The 23837-nt window shown below is 44.6% G+C and overlaps 1 long non-coding RNA gene across 1 annotated transcript in view; it reads right to left on the bottom strand.

Moving 5' to 3' along the window:
- Positions 1-379: 379 nt before the first annotated feature.
- The window catches only part of LOC144827528 (uncharacterized), a 306064-nt gene continuing 282606 nt past the window's right edge, over positions 380-23837 (bottom strand). The window contains exons 2-3 of the long non-coding RNA XR_013610236.1: positions 22664-22712; positions 380-433 (exon numbers count right to left, since the gene is read on the bottom strand). This is a non-coding gene — a long non-coding RNA (uncharacterized LOC144827528). The remainder of the gene's footprint in view (positions 434-22663; positions 22713-23837) is intronic.

The following is a 23837-nucleotide window of genomic DNA, read 5'->3' as shown; positions in this document are numbered from 1 at the left end:
AGGCCAATGAGGATAAAAAAAAAAACTAAAAAAAACCAACCAACTCTGTGCAAAGTAAGTAGAAAAATGTGTGCCTTTATCACAAAGATCTAAATATTCAAAAACTATACGATTCACTTACAAGGGACAGCTACACTCACCAGCACCTACTCTGCAAAGACACAGCAAATGTCAATGATATCCCACTAGAAAGAAGAAAAAAACAATGAATCTACAGAAAAGGAAATACACATCAAGCACAAATGCAAAACATATTAGACACTCAAAAAACAGAAGCCAAACATACTGGTATTATTACACACTTTGCAAAAAACACGGTTACATTGTAATTGTACAAAAAATTCTCTTACCAAACACATGCGACTACACAAACAGCAGAACCACCAGTAACGAAACCGCAACCTGCAACAGTCTAAAGAGCAAAAGCCTTGAACTAGAACAAAAAGGGGGAAATAAAACATTACGATTCACAAGAAATAAAAACAATACACATTATACACAGGCTATGTCACTACACAAATGGGGGCAGAAAAGCAAAATAAACGGGCTGAATACACATAAACAAATATATGTCCACTGGAAGCATCCAATTAATTTATGTTTAAATCCCCGGCTCTAGTGGGCTTTTCTGTCCCCCCACCCCAGGCCAGAAACGCCAAAAAATATAGGTGATCTGTCCCTAAGGGGTGGGGGGGCAGAAAAGTCTTACAAATTAATTACGCCCATAAGGAAGCAAGGGGTCGCTTCCATTTAAAATTTATAACACTAATAGCCTCCTGATTTTAAACCAGAGCTCCGCAAGATCACGTAAAACCTTGAGCCTAACCTTCTTGAAAAATTTCGGATCCGCAAACTTATACAAAAAACCGTGTTCGTTATAGTTACTGCTTTTAAGCATTGCACGAAATAGTTCTCCGATCGTTGAAAAAGTCGGGGTACCCAACAGCATTCTACAATTTTTTAACAAAAAGGACCACGAATAAATCTGAAAGTCAGGGACCGCCAATCCCCCCTTACTACTTTTTCTTTTTAACTTTTTCCAGGAAAGACGAGACCCTTTTGAGGCCCATATGAAAGAGCTGATCTCGCTCTGTAACTTAACAAACCAATCTTTCTTAAACACCCGGGGGATTGTTTCAAACAAAAAAGTCTTCTTTGGTAAAATCACCATCTTTACCAGATTCATGCGGCCAAACAAAGAGAGCGGTAAATGTGCCCATCCTCGAAGGGTGGCAGTTATTTCCCTTTTTATCTTAAAAAAATTAACCTTAGTGAGCTCCCCAATGTTATGTGTAATCCTCACCCCAGGTATCTCATCTCAGATTTACAAACTACCCCTTCAGGATTTAAGTTCCAGGTTATAATATCGGTCTTATCCTCATTTATCTCATAACCTGAAACAGCCCCAAACTCTTTGGTCAATTCTAAAAAACCCTCCATTGACTGCTGTAATTTAGGGGTGTAAATAATTATATTGTCCGCATATTATCCAATTTTTTTGGAGCACCCCTCCAAAACAAAAAGGGGAATCTTATCTGTGTTCCTTATCTTGCAAGCTAGGGGTTCTATATATAAATCAGACAGCAAGGGTGACAGAGGACACCCTTGCGACACCCTTGCCTGGTCCCACGCATGATCGTAACAGGCTGAGTCAATATGCCATTGACCAAGACTCTGGAAGTAGGAGAGTGATACAGGGATAAAAGAGATTTGGTGAAGTTTTTCTCCAATTTAAGATGTTCTAGCAGAGCCTTTAAGAAAACCCAATTTACACGGTCAAACGCCTTGGCGGCGTCAAGTGCAATCACTGCCAAGGGAACTTTGTAGACCGAAGCCATATCTATAGTGCCAATAAGTGAAAAAGTTAACTCTTCCAAAAATCTACCCTTTATAAAACCTTTTTGGTCCTCGTGAACTAACTTTGAAATAACCATACTCAACCTATCAGCCATAATTTTTGCAAAGAATTTATAATCACAATTTAATAGCGATATTGGCCTGTAGGACTCCATATACTTAGGTGACCTCCCTGGCTTTGGTATTAGTGTGATAGTTGCCTCGTTCCATGAACAGGGCAGTGAGGCCTCACCCCCAAAAATGTGGTTAAATAGTTGGCACATAATAGGGGCAATAATAGCTATCAAAGATTTGTAGACTTCAGCCGGTAGGCCGTCCGGCCCCGGAGCCTTGCATCTCTTTCCCCCTTTGATAACCCGTTTCACTTCTAATTGAGATATTTCATAGGTTAAAACCTCCTTAAGGTCAGCTGAAAGTGGCACCATATCCTGTAACCAGCCCATTAACACTCAGTGTTATGGACTAAGATCATCCTTATATACTTTAGCAAAATAGTCATGAAAGGCATCTGCTATTCCCTTGCTATCTGTGATGGTTATACCTGACTCCACAACTTTTACTTCCTTAATCTGATTACGAACTTGATCTCTTTTCGCTTTCCATGCTAAGAGCTTGCTACACCCCTCACCATAGCTAAAATGAGCCAGTTGACTAGCATCGCATTTCTCCTTAACTCTTTGAGTCAGGACTACCATCAGTTCTGATTTCAACTCCGTCAAATCATGCAATACCCGTTCATCAATTTCACATCCAGCATAATTTACAATATTAGCCTTATATAAACACATTTTTTCCTCTAATTCTGAAACCTTGCTATAATAAGTTCTCCTTTTCTTAGCTCCCAAAGCACCCAGTCTCCCTCTCTAAAAAGCCTTACAGGTATCCCACACAGTCTCAATCCTGGCCGTACCCATATTTTTTTCAAAAAAGACCTCAGTCTCCTCACTTAAAGCTTGTAAGATTTCCTGGTAGATTCCAGTAGGACCGTACGATCTAACCTCCAGGTTGAACCCGATCCGCCCATCCTTAATTTCAGAGTCAACAAAGTATCTGAGTGATCCGAAAGATGTACCCCTACATGACCCACCTTAGTCACACAATCCTTTAGTCTAGAGTCAATCAAAACATAATCTATCCGGGATTTATGCTTATATTTTTTATTATAAAATGTATACCCGAACTGTTGACCCGACTTCAACCTCCAGATATCACACAAGCATTGCTGAATGATCAGTGTCTTGACTCTACTTGACATTTTGGAATTTACCAAAGCTCTACTTTTTTCCGAGCGATCTAATTTATAATCTAACACCGTGTTAAAGTCACCTGCCATAAATATTTTCCCCGAAAAACTTAATAATTTGCTAGCCAATGCATCTAGGGGGCCCACATCATCCTGATTGGGACCATAGTAACCGATAATAACCAACATTTCCCCTGCCACCTTCAGTTTCACAATTAACCATCTACCTTTCACATCTGCCGCTTTACATTTCACTGTAGTATTAACCCCCTGTTTAATCAAAACTGCCACGCCTTTCGTAACTACAGTTTGAGGCGTATAAAATGAATGAGCAATCCACCGCTGAGCTAAAAAAAATTCCTTGCTTTCAGCGGCAGTCAAATGAGTCTCCTGCAGTATTATAATCTGGGCCAAAGAATCCTCTAAATATTTCAAAATTAATTGTCTCCTGGATTTCACACGTAGGCCGTTCACGTTCCAGGAAAGGAATCTCAATTCGGTCGAGTTAACCCCACTCATAACACCCAGAGCCAACTTCCTCCAAAAACCTAGAGACCCAGAAGCTTCTGAGGATTTTTTTGTTTTTACTCCCCGTGCCCTTACCCTTACTATCACCCACCCCCAAACCCTGTGCCCCCTCTCCCCATCCCCCCCACTGACCCCCCCCTACCCTGGTGTCTAGCAGGGGCAGAAAGGCCAATTAAACAAACCCATCTGCCCCCGGGGGGGGGGGCAGAATATTCTTTTTTTTAAAATATGGCCCCTGGAAGTGAGGGGTTGCTTCCAATTTAAAAAAAAAAACAATTCCCTGGCTCTAGTGGGCTTGTCTGTCCCCCCTGGGGCCAGAAGCGCCAAAAAATCAGGCTATTTGTCCGTCCCCAGGGTGGGGGGGGGGGGCAGAAAATAATTTTGAAATAAATCTGGCCCCCTGGAAGCGACCCTTGCTCAAGGGGTCACTTCCATTTAAAACTAAATAAATCCCTGGTGTCTAATGGGGTTTTCTGCCCCCCTGGGGGCAGAAAGGCCAGATAGGGGCAAATAATACTTTTAAAATATTTTGGGCCCCTGGAAGCGACCCTTGCCCAAGGGGCCGCTTCCGATTTTTTTTAAAACAAATTTCCTGGCTCTAGTGGCCTTTTTTGCCCCCCCCACCCCCTGGGTCCAGAATCAGTAAAAAAACAGCCGATCTGTCCCCGGGGGGGGGGGGGGGCAGAAAAGTCAGAATTTAAATGTGCCCCTTAGGTAGCTTCCTTTGCAGTGAAAAAGACATCCCTGGTGTCTAGTGGGGGCATTCCTGGTGCACGATCGCGATGCTGTGCGTGATCGTACACCAGGAATGCCCTGCATTGGGACATCAGGGGAGAGGAAACACTGTTTCCTCACCCCCGATGACTCAAGACACCAAGAAATGCCCTCAAGACACCAAGAAATGCCCCCCCGCCTCACCGGAGGCCAAAACCTACCTCCTCTCAGGAAGCGCTGGAAACCATTTGTTTCCAGCGTGTCCAGCGCTTGCTGATGACGTTGGCGCGCCCTGTGCGCGCTGATGTCATAGGGAAGCGTGGGGGAGTCGGTGGTGGCAGCAGAAACTGTTCCGCTGCCATCCCTGTTTTTGGGGGCAAGATCGATGCCCCTTGGGGGAGCGCCAGCGCTACCCCCAGGGGCTGTGCTCATGACGGAGTGGTTCCATCATCAGCACAGCCCAATCGATGCTGATGACGGAACCGCTCCATCATCAGCATCGAAGGGGTTAAGGGTGGTATCCTGTGACTGGCCTCTCAGCCCAGGATCTATACCCTGAAGCTCAGTAGGGGCCAGGCAAGCCTGGACTTCAGCGGGGGGGACACCATCACCCCCCTCAAGGGTGACACACTATTTCTGTGTTATGGGGCCAGGTCTCCTCTCCTCTGTCTCTATGACAGTTCTGGAAGCACCTCCAGGTTAGAAGTAGCCGCAACAAGGTCAGTCTTGCGATGCTCTTCTGTCAGAGCTGTCAGCACTGATTAGCTGATCCTCCCATTTTTGCTTGTCTCCACTTCTCGCCCCTTCATTTGGGCCTCCATACTCTCTGTTTGGAAATAGTCTCGCCAGAAGCCTGAGCTTCCAGGGAACTATGTGACACCACCCATCCCATTTCTTCTAACACTGGTGGTAACTCATATAGCAGAATGAAGTCAATGGGCATCTGGTTACTACATATGACCATATTCAGTGCCACTTCCCCACCCCATTCTAATGTTACCAGAGCAACAGGGAGGACAACGTCCTACACAAGGGCTTGGCTTACCTTACAGACCTGTCCTGGCAGGCACTGATCTGGAGAAACTAGCCTTTCCACTACCATGGTCTGGCTGGTACCAATATCCCAGAGCAGTGACCGGGATCCCATTTACTGTGATCTGATGGAATTGGCAACTCCCACGCCTAGGGGTCATGAGGCCTACATTCTCAGTCTATCTCCCTACTAAGAGAGACCATAGCATAACCTACCCTGTCTTCCGTGGGACTACTTCCACCTGAGGCCACATAGGCCATCCCTGTAGAGTTTCTTTAAGTGGGTGGTTGATTGGGACAGACAGAGCCCCGACTTTGTCCTAACTGAGAACATTCAAAGCTAAACGGTTGGAAATGGAGTGCCATGGGCCATTGCCCACCAGAACCTACTCCCTATTTCTGAATATTTCTGGGGAGAGGAGTTGGCCTAACGGCTAGGGCGCTCGACCTCGGACCTGGAGGAACTGGGTTCGAGTCTCGGTAACGACGCCAAAACCTCCTGTGATTCTGGGCAAATCACTTAATCTCCCCGTGCCTAAAATGAACGTAACTGGAAAACGTAAAAATGTAACGTAACTGGAAAAATATGTAAAGCGCTCTGATACCTGATTCGGTTCGGGTCTAGTTCGCACTATATAAAACTCTGCAAAAAATAAAAAATAAAAGAAATATGGGCATGGAAACCCCACCCCCCCACTTTATTCTGTGGCCTGTCTGTGTCACCTTGGACATCTCCCTCACTCTGCTGGGAAGTACCTGAAGCACCCTTCTTGGAGTCACTCCCTGGTACCTTCTTTTAAGCCCTGATACAGAGCCAGCATTCTACCTCCTAGGCTAGTTCTTTAGGACTAGGGAGCATGATATTTATTAGGTGTTTGCGTAACACTGGAAAACAAAGGCTGAACATGTGCTCTCTTGAAAACAGATTGTACAGTTCCTCATAAATGTTTACTACACTACCATTCACCGAACCAACCAGTGCCTTACTGAAACACTAAACAAAATCCACCCAAAGCTGGTGGGGCAGCTTCTGGCTGTCCGTGAACTTCAGCCTATACTTCTAAGGGGTTGGTCCATATTTTCTGATAAGGGCTGCCTCCATCAGGGGGTATCCCATTTTGTCCCTCTTCCCGATGGCCAACAATAAATCCTCCCCTCAGTGGGTATGTGCCTCCAAAGACTGGCTCCCCAATCTCCCTCAGGGACCCTGTGCATTCTATAGCAACATCGCAGGCCTTAAACTACTTATCTATGTTGCCCCCCTACAATAAAGCCAGGCACCAGATCTTTAGGTATGTGGACTCTCCTTTTTTCATAGGACGCTTGGAGATCACTTCCAATATTGTTACTGAAACCTGTGTATTGTTTGGCTTTGAGGTGTAGCTCATTCAGACTCACTTTATGAGCCAACAGAAGTTTATTTACCTCCAAGGCCCTGTCAGCATGTTTCACTTCTTAGGCCCTCTCAGCCTCAGCCTTTTTCTCCAGGGCCACTTTCCTTCCCTCATAGTGTAACATAGCCAGCTGCAGCTTGAGTTCCCTCTTAACATGCCTGTCCTATGGCTTCTTAAGGGACAGGTTTTGGTAGGACATACTGCTCCCTGCTCTAGGAGGGGATCTCACCCCTGTGGGAAATTGGTCCTCCTCATCATGTTGCTTCAGCTCAGGGCCTGCGGCCTGACCATTTTCTTCCTCCTCCTCATCCTGACCTCTTCCTCTAACTGCACCTCCTCATCTTCCGGAGTAGCCTCTTCCTGCTCCTCTGTTGTAGCCTGCATCCTCCTGACCTCCTCAAAGGTTCTGAGGGTTATTTGAAAGTCCACTTTGCTGTCCCTCTGTTGCACACTTAGCCCTCGCTTCTGGCAGAGCCTCTTCACCTCTAGAACCTTGAGGGTGTCAATGTTTTTCAGCTCTGTCTCTTTTATAGCAAGAAAGATGGAAGGCAAGACTTAAAATTGGAAAAAAGGAAAATATAGCCAAATAACAGCTAAGAAGAATTTTCCAAAAATTGAATTTAATGTCACATTCTTTTCAGGGATTTCTAGTTTTACTCTAATCACTGAGTGGCACTGCATGAGCACAAGTATGGCACCCCGCCACTGAACAACAATGTAAACATTGAGGGCCAGATGTAGGCAATTCATATTTACCGACTCTTAAATACCGAATTTTACCGATTCGGTATTTAAGAGTCGGTAAATATGAAGGGGGAGATGTAGGTATTTCCAGATGTGGAAATACCGATTCGGTAATATTCGGTAATACCGATTCGGTAATTACCGAATCGGTATTTCCTATTGATTCCTATGGGCTGTGAAGCCCATAGGTAAATACCGAATTCTGCAAGTGTGCAGGGGGTGTCACTTTGACACCCTCTGGCACCCCAAAAATAGGCATGTGCGCCATGTGGCACACAGACATGCCCTTAGGGCATGTCTGTCTGTCACATGGGTAGGTGTGCATGCACACAAGTGCATGCACACCTGAATTCGGTATTTTAACACCCAATTGGATTGGGTGGTAAAATACCGAATTTGTAGGGCCTTTGGGACTCTGAAGAGTCCCACCTACATCTGAAAGATTCCGAATCGGTAAAAATACCGATTTGGTATTTTACCAATTCGGTAAATTTACAGAATCGGTAAAATATGCCCCTACATGCCAATTCTTAAATACCGGTCGGTAACGGCCGAAATCGGCCGTTACCGACCGGTATTTTGGCTCCTACATCTGGCCCTGATGAGTTATTAGTAGGGGTGGGTGAAATTCGCTGAGTTTTACTCCGCAGAATTCTGCAGAGTTGCATAAAAGCTCTGCGAGATTGTGCGGCGTTCCGCCCACTCCTAACTTTGCCCTCCACTCCTAACTTTGCCCTGAGGCCATTAGCAGTATGCGCTAGAAAACAAACGTGATAGTATAACTGCGAGATCAGGAACAACAAAGCTGGGAAATGAAAGCATCTCGCTCTTTGAAGTGTTTGGACAAACTGGTGTGGCACTGCTGCTGTAGTTTTAGGATTCCTGTGATAAACTGCAGCCAGCTGTGCTTGCCGTGCCTGAGACTGAAGCACAAGGGACCCTAGAGACTTCATCTTGTTGCTGACCGGCCGATCCTCTCTCAGTTACAGCAGCTCTCCACGTTCCTCAAGTCTGGCTTGCCCACTGCTCTCCTAACACACCAAGGCAGGCAGGCATGTATTGTTGGCAAACATGTGCTGCTATATGCCTGCATTTGTAGACATGCACTATAAAGCATCCAAGCTGTAATGTACAATAGTGCAGTGGATGGTCGTGATAACTCCATTGCACCATTTTAATTGTTTGTTTCTGACAAAACCTCCCCGGACCTGATCCGGCATTGATGCCTTCCAAACCAGCCTCCCTCCCATGACCAAGCCTCATCATGGTGCTATCAGTGGCGGCGTTAGGAGTGCAACATTTTTACAATAATGCTTGTCCAAACTATGTACTAGCATAACCGTTCCACACTCAATCATTCACTTTTGTAAAACCTCATACATGTACAGCAAGTTGTGTGTTTTTATTACTATCGTGAATCTATTTCTAACTCTCAGAACTGTGTGTGTCAATGCCTTTTGCAAATCTGCAAGAGCTGTGCGGCAACACGCATTGCACAAAGGGGCAGATTTATGAGGCCCTTGCGCCACGTTTACGCCGCTGTTGCGTCACGCAAGGCGGCGTAAACGTGGCGCATCCCTACGAGGCATTTACAACGTGACGCATCTAAGGAGATGCGTCATGGTGTAAGGCCCTGCGCCACATGAAACCTGCGTCAGGTTTCATGTAGGCGTTACGGTGCAGGGGTGGGCGTTCCGTCGCAGGAACGCCCCTGGAAAGTGACTCAGTGAAATCTACAAGATTTCACTGAGTCACTTTCTACGTCAATTCCTCACGCCTGCTTGAAGCAGGCGTAAGGGTGATGCACCATGCAATGTAGGGGTGGCCCCTGTGCATTGCAGGAGTCATGTCGCACTTGCGACATGACTCCAGCAATGCGCCGCCCGTACGCCGAAAGATGTGTCACGCATCTTCCCTGCCTTGCACCATGGTGCGCCGCATTGTAAATGCGGCGCACCATGGGTGGCGGAGCTGTGGCGCACTGTGGCACGCATTAACTGGCGCATCCCTGGGGATGCGCCAGTTAACGTAAATCTGCCCCAAAGTACATTGCGTTAAGTGCCCATGACAATTCTATGCGAAGAAGCATGATTTCTGGGATTTGCCTTGGACACGCGGGTACCAGTTCCCCTAGTAATTGGGACACAGTAAAATTGACCATCAAGGTTCAACTACTACATACACATGGACAAGAAAGAAACCTTTAAACTAGTCACAGAATGCCCAACTAAAGTGATTTCTATTTTCTAACAATCTCTGTAGAGTACATCTCTATAGAAACGGACATATAACATTATCATGGAACTTGAGCACCTTGCTATTAATCTATGGGCAACCAGAGCATTCACAATAGTGAAAGAAGTAATAAAATTACTTTTTACATGTAACAAAGATTCAGAGTTTAAGGGGGAAGCTATTAAGACCTGTCTATCGGCAGTGTTTTCCTTGCTTCAACAGAATCAACTTAAATGTAATTCCGACAAGTCGGAAATCATTTTCTTTGGCTGCCCATCTAACAACTTGCGGCAGAGCTGGGGGTCTCAGAATATGCACCTTCCGGCTAACGTGGTGTTGTCCGTAAAAAACCTAGGAGTATAGCTTGGCAATTCCCTGAGTATGAAGCTACAGGCTCAGACTGCGGCCGGTCAGTGCTTTGGCTTTTTGAAAATGCTTAGACAATTTCTGCCACTACTTCAATTCTCACACAGGAAAACTGTGGTCCAGGCCCTGATTGGCTCTAGGCTGGACTATGTGAATATCTATTATCTTGGCCTCCCAGAGTATCTGCTTACCCGCCTCCAGGTGGTGCACAATGCTGCGGCCAGGGCTATTCTATCTCTTTGCCCCAGGACTTGGGTATCTGTTCACGTGAACTCTCTCCATTGGCTACTGATCCGTAAGCGGATACAGTTTAAGGCCCTTGCATTGGCTTTCAAGAACTTACGTGGCTCTGGAGCCCCCTACCTGAGGAAGAGAGATCAATTTTACAATCCCCACCGCTCTCTCCGTTCCACCTTTTTGGCGTTAGTCTGCACCACGGTGGTAAAGCACTCCCTAATGGGAGGACTCTCCTTCCAGCTTCAAGTGGCTAAACTATGGAATAACCTACCACTTTGCTCTGAGATTACTTCAGGAACTGCTTCCTTTCAGAAAAGCCCTTAAGACACGGCTGTTTCAACAATAACTTAGCACTATGCTTTTCTGCATATTACCCCTTCCCTTTTAAGTCAGTCTTCACTCACCTCAGCGCCGGGACACTCAGTAGAGTCGCTGTGCACTTTATAAAACCCCTGTTAACATTACAGAACATAACATAACATAACATAGTTATGCTGAACCATGCAAGGGCAGACAAGGTGACAATCCATCTACTACTTACCTGGAACGTCGGTTAATTCAGCAGTAAGCCTGATGTCTGTTTGGTCACAACGCAAGACACCTGGTCCAGTGGCTCAACATGTTGTGGTAGTGGAAGGAACACACAGGCCAACCGTGGAATGGTGGGCAAAAATGCAATGGAGCCTCAGCCAATTCTACTGCACTGTTGATAATTCAGATGTGCCCTTTGGCTATGGAGTTCGCACATGCCTAACACTGTGCAAGATAACGGTGGCCTGTGGCAAGTCTGTGAAGAACTGAATGTAATTATTTGTGGGTGCCGGTAAATTCCGCGACACCATGGTCGGCGGAGTTTATGCCGAACTTCACTCTCCAAGCGGAGCGCGGAGAAACTTGGGCCCAGATGTAGGTAAAATAGATTTACCGATTTTTAATTACCGAATCCTACCGATTCGGTAATTAAAAATCGGTAAATCTAAGGGGTGGATATGTAGGAACATCCAGATGTTCCTTTTACCGAATCGGTAAATACCGATTTTGACAAGGGTGCAGGGGGTGTCACTTTGACACCCTCTAGCACCCCCAAAAAAGATTCGGGGGCCATGTGGCAGGCATACCTGCCCTAAGGGCAGGTCTGCCTGTCATATGGCACAGGTGTGCATGCACACATGTGCATGCACACCGGAATCGGTTTTTTACCATGAAGTTGGATTTCATGGTAAAATACCGATTCTGTAAGGTTTGTGGGACTCAGAAGAGTCCCACCTACATATCAAAAATACCGAATAGGTATAAATACCGATTCGGTATTTTACAGATTCGGTAAATTTACCGATCGGTAAATTTACCGAATCTGTAATATTCTGGGCCCTACATACCATTTACTAAATACCGGTCGGTAACGGCCGAAAATACCGATTTTCGGCCGTTACCGACCGACCTACATCGGGCCCTAAATCCTGTAAAGTCCGCAGGCTGAGTGGAGTTTACTACCCAGGGCAAGTTTTTAGTAGAGAGGCGTGGATGCCCCATTCAAGTAATAAACAAAATCCTTGTCAGAGTGAACCGTAAAAAGTCCCTAAAGTATTTTGTGCTTAGAACTCTGTGCTTGGTACAAACGCAATCAGGATTAACTTAGAGGCAATGTGTGAAGCATTTGTGCAGCACACAAACAGTAATAAAGTGAAAACACAACACAAGTAAAATCCCACACCAATTTAGAAAATAGAGTGAATTTTAATAAATATAATGACACAAAAGCAAATTAAATCGAAACAGTGGAACCAGAGTTATGAATCTTTACATTTTTTTGTGAAAAATAGCACCAAAAGGAATAAAGCGCCACCCCCAGGTATGTAGTTGCACAACACTGGAACAAAGTAACTAGTTAAGGCCAACCACGATGGAGCGAAGGTCAGATACACTTATTAGATTCAGCCCGTTTAAGAGCTACCTCTCAAGAGTTCCTGGAGAAGGTAGATCCATCAGCTGTAACTGAGAGAAGGTCATTGATGGTGAAGCTAGCAACGATGGTGGGAAAGTTAAGAGCAGGAAAAGCTGGATTTTTAGGCCAAGGAGATACTCATCGTCAATGGGGTACTGGTGTCTGTCGAGCCCTGTGAGGATTTCTACCTTCGGAATAAGATGTTTTTCTGGAGCTCAAAATACTTTAGTGGGACAAGGCTGCAGACTGCAGCCGAAGAAGGCTCCAAAAGTCTGGACACTGTCGTTGAGCGGTCCAGCTGACAGGGATTTGCTGCTGCGAAATAGAACGAAGGGTAGCTGTGAAAAAGTCAATCCCATCAGCGATGCACCTTCGTCAGGTTGGCTAGGAGGAAGGTCCTAGTCTCCTGAAGGTTCCCAGAGCAGTTTTTGCTCCCAAAAATTAATTCCCAGGTTATAGGTTTTGGTAAGAGGAGGCTATTTTAGCACCAACCCAAGCGTCTAGGACTTGGAGAGGCGCCACTTGGGGACTAGGACCTATTCCAGCAACAACAGGCAAGTACATTGCAGGGTCTCTGAAACTTGTTGTGTTACTTTACCTTACACAAGAGGCCAGCCAGCTAGCCTTTGGAGTCACTCCGGTGGACCTGGTTAAAGGAGCAGGTCCAGTATTCCTTCTTAAGGCAGCAGGAAAGCAGTGTAGTCCTTCAAACAGCAGGACAGCAAGGCAGTATTTCTTTGGAGTCTTCCATTGATTCAGAAGTAGCCTGCTTGGGGTTTTATCCCCAGTGACAGCCTTTGTGTGTGGGGGCATCATCTGGCCCACTTCTCTGTTCTTTCTGGGATTTGCTCCCAATTGTTAGGGGTCACAAAAGGTTGGTGTCAGTTTATTTTGTGTATACTGCACGCAAGGACTTTGAAGTGTAAATGGGACTGGGTATAGCTCCACTCCTAGCCACATGTCAGGATAGCCCATCCTGTCCATTTCTTGGGAAACTGCACAGAGCCCTAAAGTCAATAAAAACAAATTGAGCAAAATATGACAGCAGAAAGTTTGAGGTGAACCTACAGAGAGGGCTAAGTCCAACAGTGAGGCATGTGGTAAATCAGGGCTTTAACTTTCCAATATGTACAGTTATTACCTAATGGCAGAACTATAGTTAGTTACTTATGAGGTTTTCGGAATTTTTGTTTTGACAGTCTCACTGGTTTGGTTAATTTATCTCCTTACACCCTGCAGTGAACTTCTACTGATATTGTATGTTTGAGGGATGGTAAATTTACACATAGGTGATCTATATACATAAAAGAAATGCTTAATCTTCATGGATGGAAAGATGGTATAAGGGGGGTCACAAAATAAAATGTTCTCCAATGCAGTAGACTACTTAATGTTTCCAGGGCCACCTAAAATGTATTCCTAGTTGTCCCTAAAGTACTTTGGCTACTATCATTAGCCCTGTGACAGAAAGTATACTATACCATAGTCTAGAGAGAGGTATGAAAAATGATGCTGTGAAGTAAACACTGGCAGTGAAAGTTAGGTGTGAGGCAGTCAGTGGGGCAATAATAAATCACCAGGTCCAGATGCTTTTGCCAATCTGTTTGATCTTGATAAGGGAAGGTATATTGGCAGGTAATTTGAAAGGTGATTTCCTAATTACAATGTATAAGAAAGTGGAAAGGGATGACCCCCTCTAATTACAGGCTAAGCCTGGGTTGAATAACATTAGCAGACGCTGTCCAATATCATTTGCTTGACTGGGTCCATGATTTAGAGGGATTGTTGTATGCCCAAACAGTCTTGAGGAAACATTTCTTACACAGTATTTGCTTTGTAAGCCCAAATGCTTCAATTAAAAAAATAACTTTGCCAGATTTGAAAATTAAATTGTGGGAGGATCGTAAACACTATTCTTTAATATAATTTTTTAATTTTGTGCTAAAACATTGTACTTATGCCCCATCCTGAAGATAAACTTTATGATGTCATTTAGAAAACCAATAAAGAGCAGACATTTCAACAATTCCAAACTTGACAATGCCCATGCATATAGACATTTAGGCCTTCTGTTTAACACAGGACACATGGAGTCCTGCCCTCCTCGCCGCCGCGGACGAAGTTGGCTTACTACTCGACCAGGGACTCACCGCGGCCCTCATCTTCCTAGACCTCTCCACAGCCTTCGACACCGTCTCTCATCGCACGCTCGCAGCCAGACTTCAAGACGCGGGAATACAAGGAACGACCCTCGACTGGATCCAATCCTTCCTCTCTGGCAGTACCCAGAGGATCAGACTCCCTCCCTTCCGCTCCAAACCCACTGACATCAACTGCGGAGTACCCCAAGGATCATCGCCCAGCCCAACGCTCTTAAACATCTACATGGCCCCCCTCGCCACCATCGTCTGACAGCACAGACTCAGCATATTGTCCTACGCCGACGACACCCAGCTCATCCTCTCGCTCACGAAAAAACCCAGAAGACACCAGACTCAGCTTCCACGAAGGAATGAAGGACGTCGCAGCTTGGATGAAAGACAGTTGCCTGAAGCTCAACTCAGAGAAAATCGAGGTCCTCATTCTTGGCCCCTGCACCTCCGCATGGGACAACACCTGGTGGCCCTCCACCCTCAGGAAGCCACCCACCCCACAGACCACGCACGAAACCTCGGTATCATCCTCGACTCCTCCCTCTCCATGAACCGCCAGATCAACGCCGTCGCTGACATCAGTTTTAACTGCCTGCGCATCCTCCGCAAGACCTTCTACTGGATCCCCCCTGTTTGCAGAAGGACCGTCACCCACTCTCTCATCACTAGCAGACTGGACTACGGCAACGCCCTATACGCCGAAATCAAGGAAACTCTTCTACACAAACTCCAAACCATCCAGAACGCCGCAGCCAGATTTGTCCTCGAAACTCCACGCCACGAGCACATGACCCAACACCTACGAGACCTCCACTGGCTCCCGTCGAGAAGAGGGTCACTTTCAAGCTCCTCACCCACAAATCCCTCAACAACATTGGACCCAAATACCTCAATGAGAGAGTCTCCTTCCACATACCCAAGAAGAACCTCTGCTCCGCTGACCTCGCACTGGCAGAGGTCCCTCGCATCCGCAGAACAGGCAGTAGAACTTTCTCATACATCACAGCCAAGACCTGGAACAAGCTCCCTGTGAACATCAGATACTCCCCGACCCTGCACACGTTCAGAAAGGACCTCAAGACCTGGCTCTTCAACTGATCTGGAGCTGCCCCCCATGCCTACCCACTCCGGCACCTTGAGTCCCTCACGGGTGTGTAGCGTGCTTTATAAGCCACCTGATTGATTGATTGATAGAGTGACCACCTTGAGGCTATACAATTATTATCTCAATTAAAATTGAGCAGATCAAAACTGCCTGCTGAAATTAAACAAGGAGAAAGGCCTGGGATACATGGATTGCTGGTACTGGGAGCACTAAAACCAGCATAGTACTCCCAATTATAAAAGGGAAATCTTGTAATTGATGTAATTATTGCACTCAAGGGACCTCATTATGATTTAAGGGCTGCATTCTGCGCTGTTCAAATGCCCGTTTGCACACAGATTGGAACTACGAGTTGTGTGATACTTATCACTCCCTCATAGTTTTCCCTTGATAAATACCGGCAGGACAGTGCTCAGGGTTTACTGGAGAAAAGGCACTGAAAAAGGATATAAATGCAGGATGTCATCTATTAAAATTGATTCTGCAAATTTTTCCTTTCTAAAACTTAGAAAAGGATGCATTTATCACACATGGTAAATTCTTCATCCCCTACGGTACTCGCAGTTGAGACTCCACATGCCTGCCACTCTCTCCTGTAGCAATGTGTTGCACCCATGTCTTCTTGATGTAATCTTGATATGCGTATCCCACTGTTAGGCTGTGGGGACTCAATGACAGGTCCCACATGTAACCCTGACGCACATTCTGTTTCTTTTCTGTCACCTGTATCCTAGTTGATGTACAGGAGCAGCCATAACTGAATACGTTTTGTTGCAGGTAGACTGCAGGGTCACTATCCCCTGACCCACCCTGACACCTCCTAAGGGTAATTATCCTGATACACTTTTGTGCACAGCACTTCACGTTGTTTGTTTTCGGTCCTGAAGAAGCACCATGGTTCTTGTAGACCAATCAGGCGCGAAACATGTTGACCTCTTCTACATTGTAGTTACCTGGGGCTCATTAAGCCTACTGAGGTAACCCCTAACCTATGGGTTTTTTACTCTGTCAAGGGTACCCTTTCATTAAAAAATCTCTATTCAGGCAACCCTTGGACAGTTTTAACTCACGTTGCACGCACTACACCTCCTTCTTAGAGGACTCACTGGACACACCTGCATGCAGAGTACGGATTTTGTCTCAAAAGATCTCTACCAAAGTGATCCTTCGGGGGACCCTTGGGGCATTGCAGCGCGGCCCGACAAGGAGCAAAGTGCCTGATGATGAAGCATGACATCCTTCGGGGTGTGTGTGGACATCAAGAGACAAGACTTGCTCTTCCCTCTCACAAGTGGGTCCTAATTATTCCAAGGACTACGTGTCTCTCCCTCTTTCTCTTTCATCTCTTCCCCTCTCTACGCATTCATTGGGTGATAATGGAGTAGTGTGGCTCACTGGTTAGAGGCGGCAGACCCGAGAGCAGAGGACGGCCCGGGACCAGGGTTCGATTCCCGACGCGGCAGGTTTCTGGACCAGGGTCAGCGGACTCGATAATTCTCTCACCTCGGTGCCCACTCTGATCAGCGATCACACTCGGCAACTCTGGGCACTAGCTTGCCTCATCTTCCCTAACGGCCCCACCAGACCGCCGGGGATGCCTGGTCTCACCCTGGAGATACCCATTAAGGGACCATCTCTCAGGGAAGCCAGGAAGGGTTTCGCAGCGGTCGAAGCGCGGAGGTACCCCTTCGGGAGTGATTCCAGCGCTATATAAGCACATAATTAATTAATTAATTTACACCCTTCAATCATTCTGGAACAGTGCCCCATTTTTTGATAAACGGGTAATGGTATTTACCACACGTGGTTAAAATCACACCCAATTCTGAAGAACCTGTATTGAGGACCAGCATATTCCAAACCATGCATTATCCAATGTTATTGGATCACTCGTACTCTCTTTCTAAGTATAAAATGGTCAGCAGAGGATTAAAGCAATGTAACGGAATATAGGAAGGATAGTCATTTTAGTCATTTGAGTTCACTTTCCGTTCTAAATATATTTCAATATTCACATGCAGGGCATCGGTATAGTGAACGAAGAAAACATCAAATCTGAATAGGATATCCGTACCCATATTAAAGGAGACCTGACACACCTTACCTTATTCAGTAAAAACACCACATGATACAAATCCTTCATGACCATCTCCACTCTATGTGGAGGCACCATTGGTTGAGCCAGTCTCCAATGAACAAGAAAGATGGTGTCAGATACCTGGTAGAAGGCACTACCTGCAAGATCTTAAAGTCAGATTCCACCTACTTGCTCCGAACGACCAGAAGGTAAAGAAAATCATTGTCCAACATAGATACAGAATTTCATGCAACACACAACGAGCTTCCCTAATCCAACACTATGATGAGATGGGACTCCAAGTGATATTTAATGGAAGTTTCGGCTGTGATGGATCCAAGTGAGAAATCGATAGATTCAAGACATGACTTTTCCAAGACCAGATTGATAGAAACATTTAAAAGAGCATTGTTAGACCTCAATGAAATAGATGAGACCTTGATTAAATGTTTACATCCAGTAAGGAAATCATATGGCTATGTATTTATTATAAGAATTGTATGTATGTACTTGTGTTAATTCTAAAAGCTTATGAAATGCATGCAACTCTGCCTGCCATTAACAAAACCTTACTGCTCTAAGACCTAGATTTTTCCCGCCTCCCTTATTTCCTCTTCCATTTCTCTCTTCCTACCTTTCTCTCAGGCACAGATTGTGGATTGGAAAACTAAACACACCATTCCTCCAGGAGCTCATATTTGATGTTGCAGGGCATCTATTTGGTTAAGCCTGCACGTGAGCCTAAGAGGCTGAGAGAAGGTGATGTGTTCTCACCACCAGCCTTTATAAGGGCTCTCCCAAAAGCTCTCCAGGCCGGGTGTTGGGGCTAGGTACGAAGTGAACAAAGGAGACCTACGCATTTGGGCCTGTTCAGGCCTATGGGCCAGTAATGCTGCCCTTTTTTACTAACTACAAACCGTCACCAAGACCCAACCACATACACAAACATGCACACACTCACAAAAACACACACATATCACTCAGAGCAAACAAAATCATTCCACCCACCACTCACTCACCAAACACAATGAATGTCTACCAAACACTCCTACATACCCTTCTACCCGTACATCCACAAAAGGGCACTTCACAGTTCCACTAATCACAAGTCTACGCTAAACTATTTAGAAATCTATATATCAATAATACACCACTAACACACACTGGACATGTCCAGACTATCCTAAAACATCCTTTCCTGTTTTACATAAAATCCTTCCTCTACCCTTTGCCTATGGAAAACACTGCCCAAGCATGCCACCTCAACTCTATATAAGCCCTCCATCATACTATCCTCCTACACACTCCCTCTTCTTTTCACCCAAAACATACACCAAGATACTGTCTAATCTCCCCTGACCCAATAAGACTACCTTTTTAACCTACCCAGCCTACTACCAACTCCCATCCCGTTTAACCCCTCACACACTACAGAAATCTCTCCTCTAACACACCTCCCCAGTTCTTTACATTTATTTACATGTATAGTCACTACACCAATATCCGAAATCACTACACCCCAACACAAAAACAAAAATAAACACTCAAGACACAATTACAAACTCATATCTTTCCCAATATACACATACACTGCTCCTCAGGTCAACGCACACCACTCAGATTTTATACCAGCCCAACCTCATACTTTTCAAATTACAGAGACACCAACTGCTCGCTTCACGTTTACACAAAAACAACTCACTCATGTGCCTATGAATCTTTGAAGAATTCAGAGCCATAAAACATGACTGACTTGCTCTACCACCATCCCTCACCCATACACCTCTGCCTTCATCAAACGTAAAAGAAAGCAACATCACATCACTCTTCATAACTTGGCATCCCTTAGCCCACTGCACAACAACATTAACTTTCAAAAACATCTCCACAGCCCATTACCTCAATCTCAACATTTCTCTCCACCACCCACACAAATATACCCAACAAAATGTTTTCTAAGCCTATTGGGCGAGGATAATGACACACTCAAACAACATATTTTCTGTCTTGCTACAGTTAGCACTATCACCATTAAACACCTCATCCAACTTTAAAGGACAATACTCATTCTATGGCAGCACAAATTCACACCACATCCAAAACGCATTCTCTAAACTGCATATTAATCAATGCCTGGTTCATTTCCAAAAACAAGAATCACACCTTTGACCTGTTGACAGATAAAGGACCTGACTTCCTTTTCATAACTGAATTATGCCAGGGGGAAGGCATGACAACAGATTTACATAAAGTTGCTCCACCAGGCTATCAAATTCTGACAAAAAATTGCAAAGGCAAAAAAGAGGCCACTTAATCTGTTATATTTAAGGAAAAAACAAATGTCATCAAAGCTGAAGATGTTTCCTTGCAAGATTGTGAGGCCCCCAAGTAAAGAAGAGAATGGATTCCCTGGAAAAACCTAATAAAGGTTGTGGGTTTAGGAAGAGGACCAACAAAACAAACCTGCCTACCTTTTGTTACTTTTCTCAATGAGGTAAACACTGGATATTAAATAACCAAGTATGTAACAGAGAGCCAAAGAGAGCAAATTCATCGGAAATCTCATGAAAACATTTTAATATGATAAATATGTTCACAATACATTTGTATACTTTCAAAAATCTTACTCATATAGATTCACTCAATCTTAAAAATATAGATTATATCACTGACCATAAATATAGTTCTAAAATATGAATACATGCATGAGTGATTCACAAAAAATAAACAACCCACCCCTAAACCCACAAAAATAAGAATATTGGAAATCAATCATTCATCGACTCATACACAAACACTCATACCCACACCTTTGAAATAACTCTAGACAGAAATGTGCCCAAAGAACAAAGTGTAATCATTAGTACTGCACACAAAATTACGTATATTTAGAATTTGTTTTCTTTGACGTGTTATTAAATCTTTTACTTTTTCCTATCCACTTCTTTTGTTAATCTTATCCACTTCTTTTGTCTGTCAACACAGGTTTTGGTGCACAACAGTCAGGTGACCATCCATCACCAGGATACCCCTAGATGATGAAAGACGTGAGTAATGTACCTGAAAATGGGATGGGGCAGAAGACCTATTTAATAGACAGAGATCCCATGGGAAAAAGTGCCAGGATAGACTAACGGCTGAAGTTGCACAGATTGCAGCACTTACAGAACTGCCAGCTCCTTATGGGTTGTGTTTTTGCCCATGTGAAGGTAAACAGTACATAACATAAGTTCATCGAGCCGAATCAAGCATTACAAGCAGGGGTGACGACTGCGTATAAGTGGTGAAGGAAGTCCAAGGATTATACAAATGTGCAAGGACGTATAACATGAATACCACATGAACTGCCAAACTGGGAGAACCATTCTGCTCATCCAATATGCCCAGGTGGCAAAACGCAGTGCCGGGGGCCACGTTAACTATTCTGAAAGGTGTGCTGTCCCCACACCGGCTACCCCTTCGCTCTGCTGTAAAAACAATGAACCTTGGTAACTGGAGCATATGGTTTGAAGCGTGTACATATTGCAGGGCACATTTCAGATGTAATTTTGCCAACCTAGACCTGGTCACATTACTCCAGTCACTTGGTCAGACCACCACCTGGTAGCCTGCGAATACAAGACACCACAGCTCACCACAACTCAACTCACCTCCAACTACATATTGACATTGAAACAAAGTAATTTTTGAGGACCTAGAAACCCAGCTAATTTCCAAAACAGATCTATATTCAATAAATTCAGCTCAAAATCTCACTGCTCTCTGGATCACTCCATGAAGCTTTCACCATCTTAACACCAATTAAAGCATCTAAACATATCCAAAGAAAGCAAGAACTTTGGATGAATGCAGAATAAAGAAAGATAAAACAGCCAATTGCTAAGTTTCAATGCACCTGGCTCAAAACAAAGAGCCCTCTAGACAACATATTCCTACACAGACACAACAGATTGTATAAGTAAACTATCACAAAAGCAGGAAAACTTACTATTCAAGCAGAATCCACAATGAACAATGTGCCAATAAATAATTTTGTAAAATACTCACAGAATTTTGTAAACCAAAATGCACAGAAGGAACCCATCCCATTTCTAAGTATTGTCAGACAGGCAAGCAAATAATTACACAACCAAAGCAGACATGTTGGATTCTTTTTAACAAATAAGGAAACAAACAGTGCCAACCAACTTCCAACAAACACATCCAGGAGTAGGTTAGAAGACCCCTCTTACTCTTTCAAAGAATTATCAGCAATAGAATTTCTGGATCTTGTCAAGGCAAGCAAGCCAGTCAGATTCCCCTCTTACCCTTTTCCTTCACAAATATTTAAACAAATTATTTTCACATCTTCAAACACCAGCCCAGTCAGAAAACTGATTGGCAACTCCTTAACAATAGGAGTTTTTCCAGAAGACCTAAAAAGGCATACATATAACCTTTATTAAAGAAAATACATCTGTACCATCAAGACAATGGACCATTCCTGGGCAAACTTACAGAAAGAGCAGCCTTTAGCCAGATGTCAAAATTCATTGAAGAAAGCTCCCTACTTTTCTGACTTCCAAGCAGGATTCCGCCTAGGAAGGGGTACTGAATCTGTCCTAATCACCATTTGGGATGACCTTAGAAACACAGTAGACCGGAATGGGGTTGCTGCCCTACTTCTCTTGCATTTTTCAGCTGTCTTCGAAAAAGTAGTTCATGACATACTAATCCAAAGACTTGACAAAGAGGATACTGCTCTCACTTAGATCAGATCTTGAGTGCAAAATAAAACAAATGTCATTATTATTTCTTTTTTCTCATCCAAAACATAAAGTTTATCATCAGGAGTCCCTCAAGGCTCTGTCATCTCAACCACACTCTTCATCATCTATATAAAATCATTTCCAGGAATTATCAATAATATTCAGTTCATCCGCTATAACTACGCAGATGACATGGAAATACTTCATGAACTGGAAAGATCCAAGGACATTGGAAACTCCAAAATGTTCAGTTTTGTTTGAGCTGTCATATACTGAAATACTCACCTGTAGTGACTGGAAAACCTATGACCCTCTCAGCACCTAGTTTGACGATCTGAAAATAGGCAAAAAGGAGGTAAGAAACCTATGAATGACGATGGACTTCAAGTGGATACGATAGTCTGGTAAAGCTTTCTTACAAAGAAATCCCTGCATCCATAGCTAGGTTCCTCTACAAGCTCCAAGCAACCATCCATCTCTCTTGTCCAATCAAAACTTCATTACACCAATGGCCTGTATCACAGCTCATCTCTATCAACTATGAGAAGATTACAGAAAATTCAGAAATCTCCTGTCAGACTACTCATACATGTAAAGCCAGAAGCACATATCTCCCCTGCCTTTAGGACCCTACATTGGTTACCAGTTGCCAAGAGATCCACCTTCAAGCTATTATTTTCACCCACAAACCAATACATTACAAAGGACTACTTTTCATCAGGAAGAAAATCACTAAGGGGCAGATTTATGACAACTGGCGCATCCCCAGGGATGCGGCAATTATTTTGCGCCGCTGCTCCACCACCCATGGTGCGCCGCATTTACAATGCGGCGCACCATGGGGCAAAAACGGCACAGATGCGTGACGCATCTGTGCCGTAAAGGTGGCGCATTGCTGGAGTTGCGTCGCAAGCGTGACGCAGCTCCAGCAAGGCTCGGGGGTGCCCTATCTGACCAATGCTGTGTCAAGACCTACGCCAGCTTCAAGCAGGCGCGGGGTTTTGATGCAGCATTGGCCTGAATGTGACTGAGTGAAATCTTATAGATTTCACTCAGCCACTTTTGCGAGGCACACCTGCCCCGGAACGCCCACCCTGCGCCGGAACGCCCACAAGTGGCGCAGGGCTTTACAACGTGACGCATCTGCCTAGATGCGTCACGTTGTAAATGGGTCGTAGGGATGCGCCACATTTACGCCGCAGTTGCGTGACGCAAACATGGCGCATTAGCAACATAAATCTGCCCCAACGTACATAGAACAAACAAACCTTTACTCTTGACTTCCATTTCTCACTTCCATTTTTATTGATAGATTTCACTGCCCCCAGTGGACGTAGGCTTAGTGCACACACAGTTCAATGCAGTTTTTGTTCGCCACTACCTACTATAGGAAATAATGATTTTTAATTGATTGACAACATCTGAACTTACTTGAAGTGACAAATGATGCTCACATTGG

This window comes from Lissotriton helveticus, chromosome 4_1 (assembly GCF_964261635.1).
Source record: "Lissotriton helveticus chromosome 4_1, aLisHel1.1, whole genome shotgun sequence".
Taxonomy (NCBI): domain Eukaryota; kingdom Metazoa; phylum Chordata; class Amphibia; order Caudata; family Salamandridae; genus Lissotriton; species Lissotriton helveticus.
Note: the sequence above shows the minus strand (reverse complement) of the source record. Positions and strands in the feature narration are given on the sequence as shown.